A 10,224-nucleotide genomic window follows, 5' to 3' on the forward strand; every position below is an offset into this window, starting at 1 on the left:
AAAGGGGATACAGGGTCTGCTGAGTCTCAAATATGCTACTTGACCGATCAAGTCTCGAAACTCACTTCTCATTTGAAATCACATTCCAAGGATTACTCCTCTCAGAGGGGTTTGTGGAAATTATTGGGAAGACGCAAGCGTCTCTTAATTCATTCATCCAAAAAGGATCCGACTTTATACGATAACATAATAAGCAACTTGGGTATTCGGAGATTGAAGAGACGCCGATTCCAATTTATAGAAATCCAGTTCTACCGAAGCTAGGGTCTGCAAAAATTACCAGGAACATAATTCATGGGTATACCTCCTACGAAAGTGGATCCAGTTATAGTGAGTATGGGTCCCCACCACCCGTCGATGCACGGTGTCCTTCGACTTATTGTTACTCCAGACGGTGAAAATGTCGTTGGTTGTGAACCAATACTTGGCTATTTACATAGAGGGATGGAAAAAATTGCTGAAAACCGGACGATTCTGCAGTATCTTCCCCACGTGACGAGATGGGATTATTTAGCCACCATGTTTACCGAGGCAATAACAGTGAATGCGCCGGAGAAGTTGGCAAATATTCAAATACCGAGAAGAGCTAGTTACATACGAGTTATTATGCTCGAGCTAAGTCGAATAGCTCCCCACCCGTCATGGCTCGGACCTTTTCTGGCGGATGTCGGTGCACAAACCCCTTTTTTCTACACATTTCGAGAAAGGGAAATGATTTATGATTTACTTGAGTCTGCTACGGGTATGTGAATGACGCATAATTATTTCCGCGTCGGGGGAGTAGCGGTAGATTCACCATATGGGTGGCTAGATAAATGTTTGGATTCCTGCCACTATTGCCTCTCAAAAGTCGATGAATATGAACGACTTATCACAAATAATCCTATATTTCTGAAACGAGTGGAGGGGATAGGTGTCACTGGTAGGGAAGAAGCTATAGATCGGGGCTTATCCGGACCCATGTTGCGAGCCTCGGGGATTCAATGGGATCTTCGCAAGGTGGATCACTACGAATGTTATGACGAATCGGATTGGCGGATCCAATGGCAAACAGGAGGAGATTCATTGGCCCGTTATTTGGTACGAATCGGCGAGATGAGAGAATCCATAAGAATAATTCAACAGGCCTCGAGACTCCTTCCGGGAGGTCCATATGAAAATTTGGAATCTCGACGCCTTAGTCAGCAACGAAAGGAAATGGGATGGAATGATTTTGACTATCAATTTGTCGGTAAGAAATCCTCTCCCACTTTCAAATTACCTGAGCAGGAGCATTACGTAAGGGTGGAAGCTCCCAAAGGGGAATTAGGGATATTTCTGATTGGAGATGATAGTGTTTCTCCCCGGAGACGGAAGATTCGTCCGCCTGGCTTCATAAATCTGCAAATTCTCTCTCAATTGGTAGAAGGAATGAAACTAGCCGATATTACGACAATATTAGGTAGTATAGATATCATCATGGGGGAGGTTGATCGCCGAAACGGCAATTGGTACAAAAAATTTCGAGGAACGCGTGATTGACTTATTTCACAAATTGGGAGTTTCGAGAGATTCTTCCGAATTGATTTGGATTCTGATTTCCATTCCCACCCTTATCGTAGGAATTACAGTAGGAGTATTAGTTATCGTACGGCTCGAGTGAAAGGTATCTGCGGGGGTACAACAGCGTATCGGACCTGAATATGCAGGTCCTTTGGGAATTATCCAATCCCTGGCCGATGGAGTCAAGCTCCTACTGAAGGAAGATATTGTTCCAGCCAGGGGCGATACTTGGCTATTCAATATTGGACCAGCTGTGGTAGTCATACCAGTCTTTATAAGCCACTTGGTGATACCCTTCGGGCAGCACATTATTCTAGCTGATCTGAGTATAGGTGCTTTCTCTTGGATCGCCATCTCAAGTATCGTTCCCCTAGGGCTACTTATGGCAGGATATGGTTCAAATAATAAATATTCCCCTCCAGGTGGTCTTAGAGCTGCTGCTCAATCAATTAGTTACGAAATACCCCCAGCCCCATGTGTACTATCCATATCCCCACGTGCGACTCGCTGAATAAGATTGATGGGAAGAGGGTTATTCCGATATAGAGATTCGGAATGAAGAATCTTTCACTGATTTGACAGAACAACTGGATAGTCATCTGGGTGAGATCGAACAGCGTCTTGCAGCGAGTGAATCGAGTCCCATCCCCCATGTACGGGAGTGAAAGCATGTCCGAGCAGTAAACACTGTTTGCCCCCAGGTACGGGATAGATTTACAGGGCCTGAAGCGGGGACAAGAAGGGACTGAACCTCTTTTCCGGGATTGAGCGGGAGTGGATGGTCAGGAACACTAATATACACAAGAGATTTGTGAGAAGGGTGGAGAAAAAAGTTGCATAATAAAATCTCTTTTCTCTTTAATTGGATAAAGACTTAGCCTCGGTAGGGATGACTAGGTAGTACATCTTGAAAATCCCAATCCCGAGTATATTCCTATCTACTTAGATTATGACTATCCGGAACGAAGTAATCCTTTCAACGGTTTGATTTTTCTGCCCCTGGCGGAAAAAATTATTGATATATGCGAGTATCTCCTTTACGTAGTAGTCTCAAGAGGATTGGGATCATAGGAATCCTCAGGCTAATCCTCTTCTCGGCTGAAATAAAGATAGGTAGGGATCCATCTATGTGGAGATATAAAAGAAGTATCGGTAAATCCCATTCCACCGAGAAACGGTGGAAGATTCCGAATTATATCAAAAAATAACTGAAAAGGTTGAGATGGATTCAGAAGCTATCACTCCCTGTAGCAAACAGAATCCCATTGGTTGAGATTGGGACGCTCCTCAGGGGGGTGTCGCGCAAAGGAAGTGATTAACTACCAATCCCCCTCTCGGGTGACTTATGGGGAGCCGTATGAAATCCCAATTTCATGTACGGTTTCGAATCAGAGGTGGTAATAGCAATTGTACCGTCGACTATAATTATCTGATAGCTTAAGTACGGTTGACATAGTTGAAAACACAATCTAAGTATGGTTTTCTGGGATGGAATCTGCGGCGTCAACCTATAGGCTTTATAGGCTTTCTTCATATCCCCATCGGCAGAATGTGAAAGGTTGCCATTTGATCTACCAGAGGCGGAGGAGGAACTGGTAGCGGGTTATCAAACCGAATATTCAGGTATAAAATCTGGTTCATTCTATGTTGGTTCTTACCCAAATTCATTGGTTTCCTCGTCGTTTGTAACAGTCCTTTATCCGGGTGGATGGGATTCACCAATTCCATTTCTCAAGAATTAGGGCAAATTTTTCCCTTTCGGACTCTCAGCAGTGAATCCTTTGATGTATTCGATGCAGTAACAGGTGTCATTACCACATCAGCCAAGTCTTATCTATTCCTATTCATTTCTATCGCAACGAGATGGACATTACCTAGAGTCAGAATAGACCAATTACTAGATCTCGGCTGGAAATCTCTTCTGCCCGTTGCTCCGGGAAATCCGTTGCTGACAGCTTCGTTTCGACTACCATCTCTAAAATGAGATATTCCCCTCATAGTTTACATCAATGTCACCCCGATTTTAATCTATCCAATCTCTAGAAACTAAGGAACCTCCCCCAGGATTATCTATCACATGTTTCCCACGGTAACTGGATTCCAGGATTATAGTCAACGAGCAATACGAGCTGCGAGGTATACTGGTCAAGGTTTTGCGGTTACTCTAGACCATCTGAATCGTTTACCTGTGACTATCCAATACCCCTACGAGAAACTTATATCATCCGAACGATTCCGTGGACGAATTCATTTTGAATTTGACAAATGCATTGCTTGTGAGGTACGTGTCCGAGTATGTCTGATTAACCTGCCTGTCGTCGACCGGAGATTGATAAGAAGCATCAGAAAAAAACGATTAAGAAGTTATAGCATTGATTTCGGAGTTCGTATCTTCTGTGGGAATTGTGTCGAATACCGCCTAACAAATTGCTTGTCAATGACTGAGGAGTATGAACCCTCGACTTATGATCGTCACGAATCAAATTATGATCAAATGGCTCCGGGACGTTTGCCCCTCTCTGTCTCCCAGGATTCCGCAATTCCAAGTAGTTCCAACTCTGAGTTATTCATCTGGGGGAGTCACGAAAGGAGATCCCAATAATCGAACTGTCACTCGTGGTGTCAATTGAATCTCCGTCTGAAGTTTGGAAGATAGACCGACTCCCTGGTTAGAAAAAATAGTAAGTCGGAGATGATTCAATATCGAGATATCTCTGCTATGCAGAGATATCCCTCCTTCAATTATTTCTACCATAGGGGGGGGTGTGTCTACATAAGTAGGTCACACACATACACGTCGTTATTGAATAGTAATATAGTGAGATGGGAGAATCAAAATAACTGGGCATAATGAATCTACCTGAATCAATTTATGAATCTGTCTTGATACTATCGAATTAGGTATTCTACTGGGAAGTGTAGGAGTGGTATTATCTGCTAATATAGTTTATTCCGCCTCTTCATCGGGACTGGTGTTTTATCTGTATATCTCTCCCATATCTCGTACCGAATGCCGATTCTGTAGCTGCCGCACAATCGCCTATCTATGTAGGAGCTATAAATGTTTCGATCGTGTCTGCCGTAACGGTTATTGACGAACCAGTAGATTCCAATTCAACCATTTCCTGGAATATGGGAGATACTATTGCCTTAGGAGCTTGTACGGGTCTATCTATCTTATCAACCACTACAATTCGAGATACGAAATGGTCTGATATAAATCCAATCGACCCATCGAGGGATGTTGTGGGGGGAGTCTCAAAAAACAACATCCAGCGAATTGGATACCAATTGTTAACACAATTTCTGGTTCCATTCGAACTCCTTTCTATCCTCCTCCTAGTGGCTTCAGTAGGGGCGATTACAATGGCTCGTGGTGAAGGAATAACCAGACCCGACGAAGAACCTGCTTCGTCGTCTGGAGATGACTCCCCATCTTTCTAATTAATTACAACTTCTCGTAAACTCATCTCGTAGGTTAACCAATTAAGTTTCCGGGGGGTTAATACATCATGCTCGAACATGGACTGATTCTAGGTGCTTATCCCTATCGCGTTGGCTTTTCCGGATCAATCACGAGTCGAAACATGATTAGGGCACTGATGTGTCTTGAGCTGATTCTGAATGCCATTAATATAAATCTCGTAGCATTCTCCAATTTCTTTGACAATGAACAAATGAAGGGGGAAATCTTTTCAATATCCGTAATAGCCGTTGCAGCTGCCGAAGCCTGCTATTGGGTTATCCATTGCTTCGGTCATCCAGCGTAATAGAAGATCGACTCGTATCGATCAATTTGATTTGTTAAAATGGTAATTGATTCGTCGATGACGCTATTTATTTGGGCGAATCGCTATTCAATGCAGGTGTATCACATCCAGCTGGTAATGCTGTCGTTTTCCCCCTAACAATTGCATTTCATTCCGAAAAATTATGTCATACCTATCTGAATCCCTACCTATCCCGTTCCTTAAAATTGTCTTGTACCGTCCCTCCCCATATTGCAGAACCCATTCATTTCACGAGGATGATGGGAGAGTTCCACCCACGGAGTGTCTATGTAGGTAGATGCGGAAAAACCAAATCAATACAAATCTTAGATTTGATTGAATGAAAATAAGGGGTAGGGGGCAGGGGGGAGGGTAGGTACACCTCAACAACCCCAACAGGAGAATATCTTTGACACGTCAATCCAATAGGAGTGAACAAATTCGACGGCACATTCAGTAAAGATCTATGACACATGTATTGGTTGCACCTAATGCGTAAGAGCCTGTCTGACAGATGCATTGGAAACGATCCCCCGGGATGGGTGTAAAGCCAATCAAATTGCTTCTGCTCCTAGAACAGAAGACTGTGTAGGTTGTAAGAGACGTGAATCCGCTTGTCCAACAGATTCCTCGAGTGTACGCGTCTATCCGGGAGCTGAGACGACTCGTAGTATGGGTCTAGCTTATTGATTCATCGGTCAAGAAAGAGATTCAAGAATCGAATCGTTTTCTTTCCAACTCATACTCAAAGATTCATACTCAATTCTATTGAGTATGAGTTGGGGTATTAAGATTCCCCCCCCCCTCCCCCCGCTAAAATATTTTTCCATCCACGATGAGTAACGTACCCTGGTTAACCACAATTGTTCTTTTTCCGATTCTGGCGGGTTCGCTATTTCCAATGCTTCCCTCCAATGGGAATAAGATCGTTCGGTGGTATACCCCAGGCATTTGTATATCGGAATTTTCTACTAATCATTTATATCTTTCATTGTCACTTCCATATCGATGATCAATGCATTCAATTGGTGGAGGATTCTAGTTGGATAAATTCAATCAATTCCCATCGGAGTTCAGGTATTGATGGACTCTCCATGGGTCTCATTCTACTGACAGGATTTGTCACTACTTCGGCAACCTCAGCAGCTTGGCTAGTTACGCGGAATACACGTCTATTCTATTTCTTGATGTTGGCCATGTATAGCGGCCAAATAGGACTGTTTGCTTCTCGAGACATTTCGCTTTCCTCTCCTATGTGGGAGTTGGAATTAATCCCAATCTACCTACTTTTATGTATGTGGGGTGGGAAGAGACGTCTATACTCAGCCACGAAGTCTATTCTATACACAGCTGGTGGTTCTATCTTTCTCCTAATAGGAGCCCTAACTCTGGGTTTCTACGGGACCCAGGAACCCTCCTTCAATATCCGAGATTTGGCAAGCAGATCACATCCTATATCACTAGAAGTGCTTTCTTATCTAGGATTCTTCGTGGCGTATGCGTGAAACTGCCAATATTCCCTTTTCATACTTGGTTGCCAGACACTCATGGGGAAGCACATTACAGCACATGTATGTTGCTGGCTGGGGTATTACTAAAAATGGGAGGGTATGGATTGATTCGAATTAATATGGAATTATTACCTCATGCTCATTCCATACCTGCTTCGTGGTTGGTGCTATTCGGATCAGTCCAAATTGTTTATGCATCCCTGATTCCGCCGGGTCAGCGTAACCTTAAGAGGAGAATAGCGTATTCATCAATTTCCCATATGGGTTTTGTAACAATTGGAATTGGATCCGTGACAGATACGGGTCTTAATGGAGCTGTGTTACAAATGATTTCCCATGGGTTAATAGGTGCCGCTCTATTTTACCTTGCAGGGACTTGTTACGATAGGACACGTACCCTTTATCTCGATCAATTAGGGGGGATGGCTACCCCAATGCCCAGGATATTTACTATGTTTAGTATCTTCTCAATGGCATCCCTTGCATTACCCGGGATGAGTGGGTTTGTATCGGAATTGATGGTATTTCCAGGAATAGTGACTAATCAGCATTTATTCATCTATATCTAAGTTATCGGTTGTAGTAGTCGAAGCGATTGGTACAGTATTAACTCCCATTTATTTGTTATCTATGTTACGTCGAATATTCTACGGATACAGAATATCCAACTATTCGGATCCATATTCAGTTGATTCCGGACCGCGGGAAATATTCATATCGATTTGTCTCTCTTTACCAATCCTCGGTATCGGTCTGTATCCAGACATGGTTGCATCTCTACGGAATCACAAAATACTATCTATCCTGGTTCCGTACTCTTTTATGGGATAGTAGAGGGGCAATAAAACGCAGTATCGTTTGGATCGGTAGTCGAACATATCTATTCAATGAGGATTACTCTTGGAAGCGGTTCTGGTATTAATTCCTATAAGGGAAGGCAGTGGGAATCCATGCCGCTGGCGACGTAATTGCATGAATGTCTGGGTGAGGAATCCCACAGCGCGATTCCTCATGCAGACTCTGATTCAAATCACGAATTGATTACATGTAACACTTCAAGCATCTGACGAGGTAACATTTTTTGTTATCTCTCCCCCGATCGAATTAGCGGTCTTCTACCTAATTATTAAGTAAGCCACCCGTGATTATGTAAACCGATTCCTGGTGGATTAACCCCTGAGAAACAAATCCAAGCAATGAAGAATCCTGTAGATGCTACAATAGCAGGCCCTTCCCCCTGCCAACCACTAGTTATTCTGGTATGGAGATGAATAGCATATATCAGCCGAGTCACTAATGCCCAGGTTTCCTTAGGGTCCCGGCTCCAGTAGGATCCCCACGCTTCATTAGCCCACACTGCTCCAGAGAGAATACCAACAGTCAGTAGAGGAAACCCTAAGCTGATGATTCGATAACTCCATCGGTCCAATTGGTGGATCAATCGGCACCTACGTGAATTCAAGGATAGTCGATGAAAACTGTTTCTCGGATTACTTCCTGCCTGCTCGTAGCAGTGTATATCCACTCCCGGAGAGGGGGTCCAGGTAGGAAATTCTTGATTTGGACCGGGGATAGAAAATTGTTCTGCGTCATAGGTGGCAATCGGTGGAGATGTTGCTGATGGAGATCCACATAACGAAGTCACATGGCTTAGTGGCATCATACTTACATGCGTCATTAACCGATGAGGTTGCAGAGCAGGTACTAGCGGTGTGGATTGTTGCATTTCCTCAGGAAGACCCAGAGTTGCGAATCCATGGGTCGACATGGCACCTGGTGCCGTGACTGCACCTGACCATTCGTTCCGACTCCTAATTCTCATAATTACATGCATTGGGAGAAGCTCCGTGAAAGAAACATAGATGATTCATGTAGATTGCTCGGTGGTAGATGTTTGGGTTGAATCCGACGAATCGTCGTAAATCCCGTTATACAGATGAAAGCAATTGTCATACCTCCAACGCTCAAACTAATGAGTCTCTTGAGCTTGCGAGCCAGCCCCATCCGGTGAAACAGAGTGACGGAAAGAAGCGTAAGAAAAGAAATGTGAGCGAATATGTGCTCTATATCGGTGTGAATCGTAATGAGGAGAATCCAGTGAATTAGTGAGATTTGGAGAGTATGTACCACCCACCCATTATTCCCAGGAGATTTCGGGTTTACCCCTTAAACGTCGAAACGGGGAGAATTCCCTATTCCTACTGCTTTTCCCAGTGGTTGTATCAGACACAGCCCTCGCCTGCAGGTTGAAATTAAATGCCGCTACTCGGATTCGAACCGAGATGCTCTAGCACTGCTTCCTAAGAGCAGCGTGTCTACCAATTTCACCATAGCGGCTCGCTACTCGTTATACTTATCGTAATTAATGATATCACATCTTCGGGTGAATCGTCAATCTTCCTGGGGGAGAGTACACACGCACAACAAGGGACCTTCCCTGTCTATAGTTGATTAGGTATACGGCGCTATACTTGTATAGGAATAACGGGATATGGCGTAGCTCGGTAGCGTGCCATCTTGGGGTGATGGAGGTCGCAGGTTCAAATCCTGCTATTCCGAATAAACGAGGTCGGAACATATTTTAAACGGAATAGAAGACGTTCCCGTTCCGGGAACGCAGATTTATCTCCCGATTCTCTTTGGGTGTTATCGACCCATACCCATTCGTAGTAGGGATAGAGATAATCGATGATCGTGATCGAGACCCTTGTATCATAGGAAGGAAGAGAGGGATTGGGCTCCTTCTTCATGCACGTAACCCCCCCCCCCTCGTGGTTATTACCAACATTCATTGATACAACTCTGTTAGTATTTGGATTTTATTTACCGCCACGGTACCGTCACGCAATAATATCAACATGTACCCGTACTACTTACTAGGATCCAAATTCATCAATAAGTTCCCTGACAATCACTTATCTCGTCTTCCCCGTTCCAACAAACAAATAGTTCACTATCTATTCCGACCGACCCCACGTCCTATTGATACGGCAATTCCTGTTACAACCGGGGAGTACTACTGACCAGTTTCAGAAATTTTTTCATTTGTCACATAGTAAAAACTTCTCGACCGTCCAGTCAAAATGGATTTAGCTGGAGAAAAAGCTTTCGATGCTACTTCATTAGTTTGGGTCTTCCAAATATGATTGCGAATCTTCCTCCGCGACCTAGAAGTACGTTTTTTTGGAACTGCCATAATGAAATCTATCTATTGGTTTTATCATCGAAATGAATGCGACGAGTATGTTGATACGTACGAGTAGAATCAATATAATGAGGGAGGGGGTGATTGCGTAGAATCATTAGAAGGGGAACAACTGGGGGAACTGGGTTTCCATTCTATGCAAAAGAATCCCAGCAAGAATCATTGACTTCTTTATGATAACAATTTGCTAACCAAC

General features: G+C 43.7%; 1 non-coding gene across 1 annotated transcript; it reads left to right on the plus strand.

Moving 5' to 3' along the window:
* Positions 1–9,308: 9,308 nt before the first annotated feature.
* On the plus strand, positions 9,309–9,382 carry TRNAP-GGG (transfer RNA proline (anticodon GGG)). The gene has a single exon. It is a non-coding gene; the product is annotated as a tRNA-Pro (tRNA).
* Positions 9,383–10,224: the final 842 nt, after the last annotated feature.

The sequence above is a fragment of the Dipteris shenzhenensis genome, unplaced genomic scaffold (assembly GCF_047967505.1).
Source record: "Dipteris shenzhenensis isolate YYH24624 ecotype China unplaced genomic scaffold, Dip_SZ_1.0 scaf0525, whole genome shotgun sequence".
In the NCBI taxonomy this organism is placed as follows: Eukaryota; Viridiplantae; Streptophyta; class Polypodiopsida; order Gleicheniales; family Dipteridaceae; genus Dipteris; species Dipteris shenzhenensis.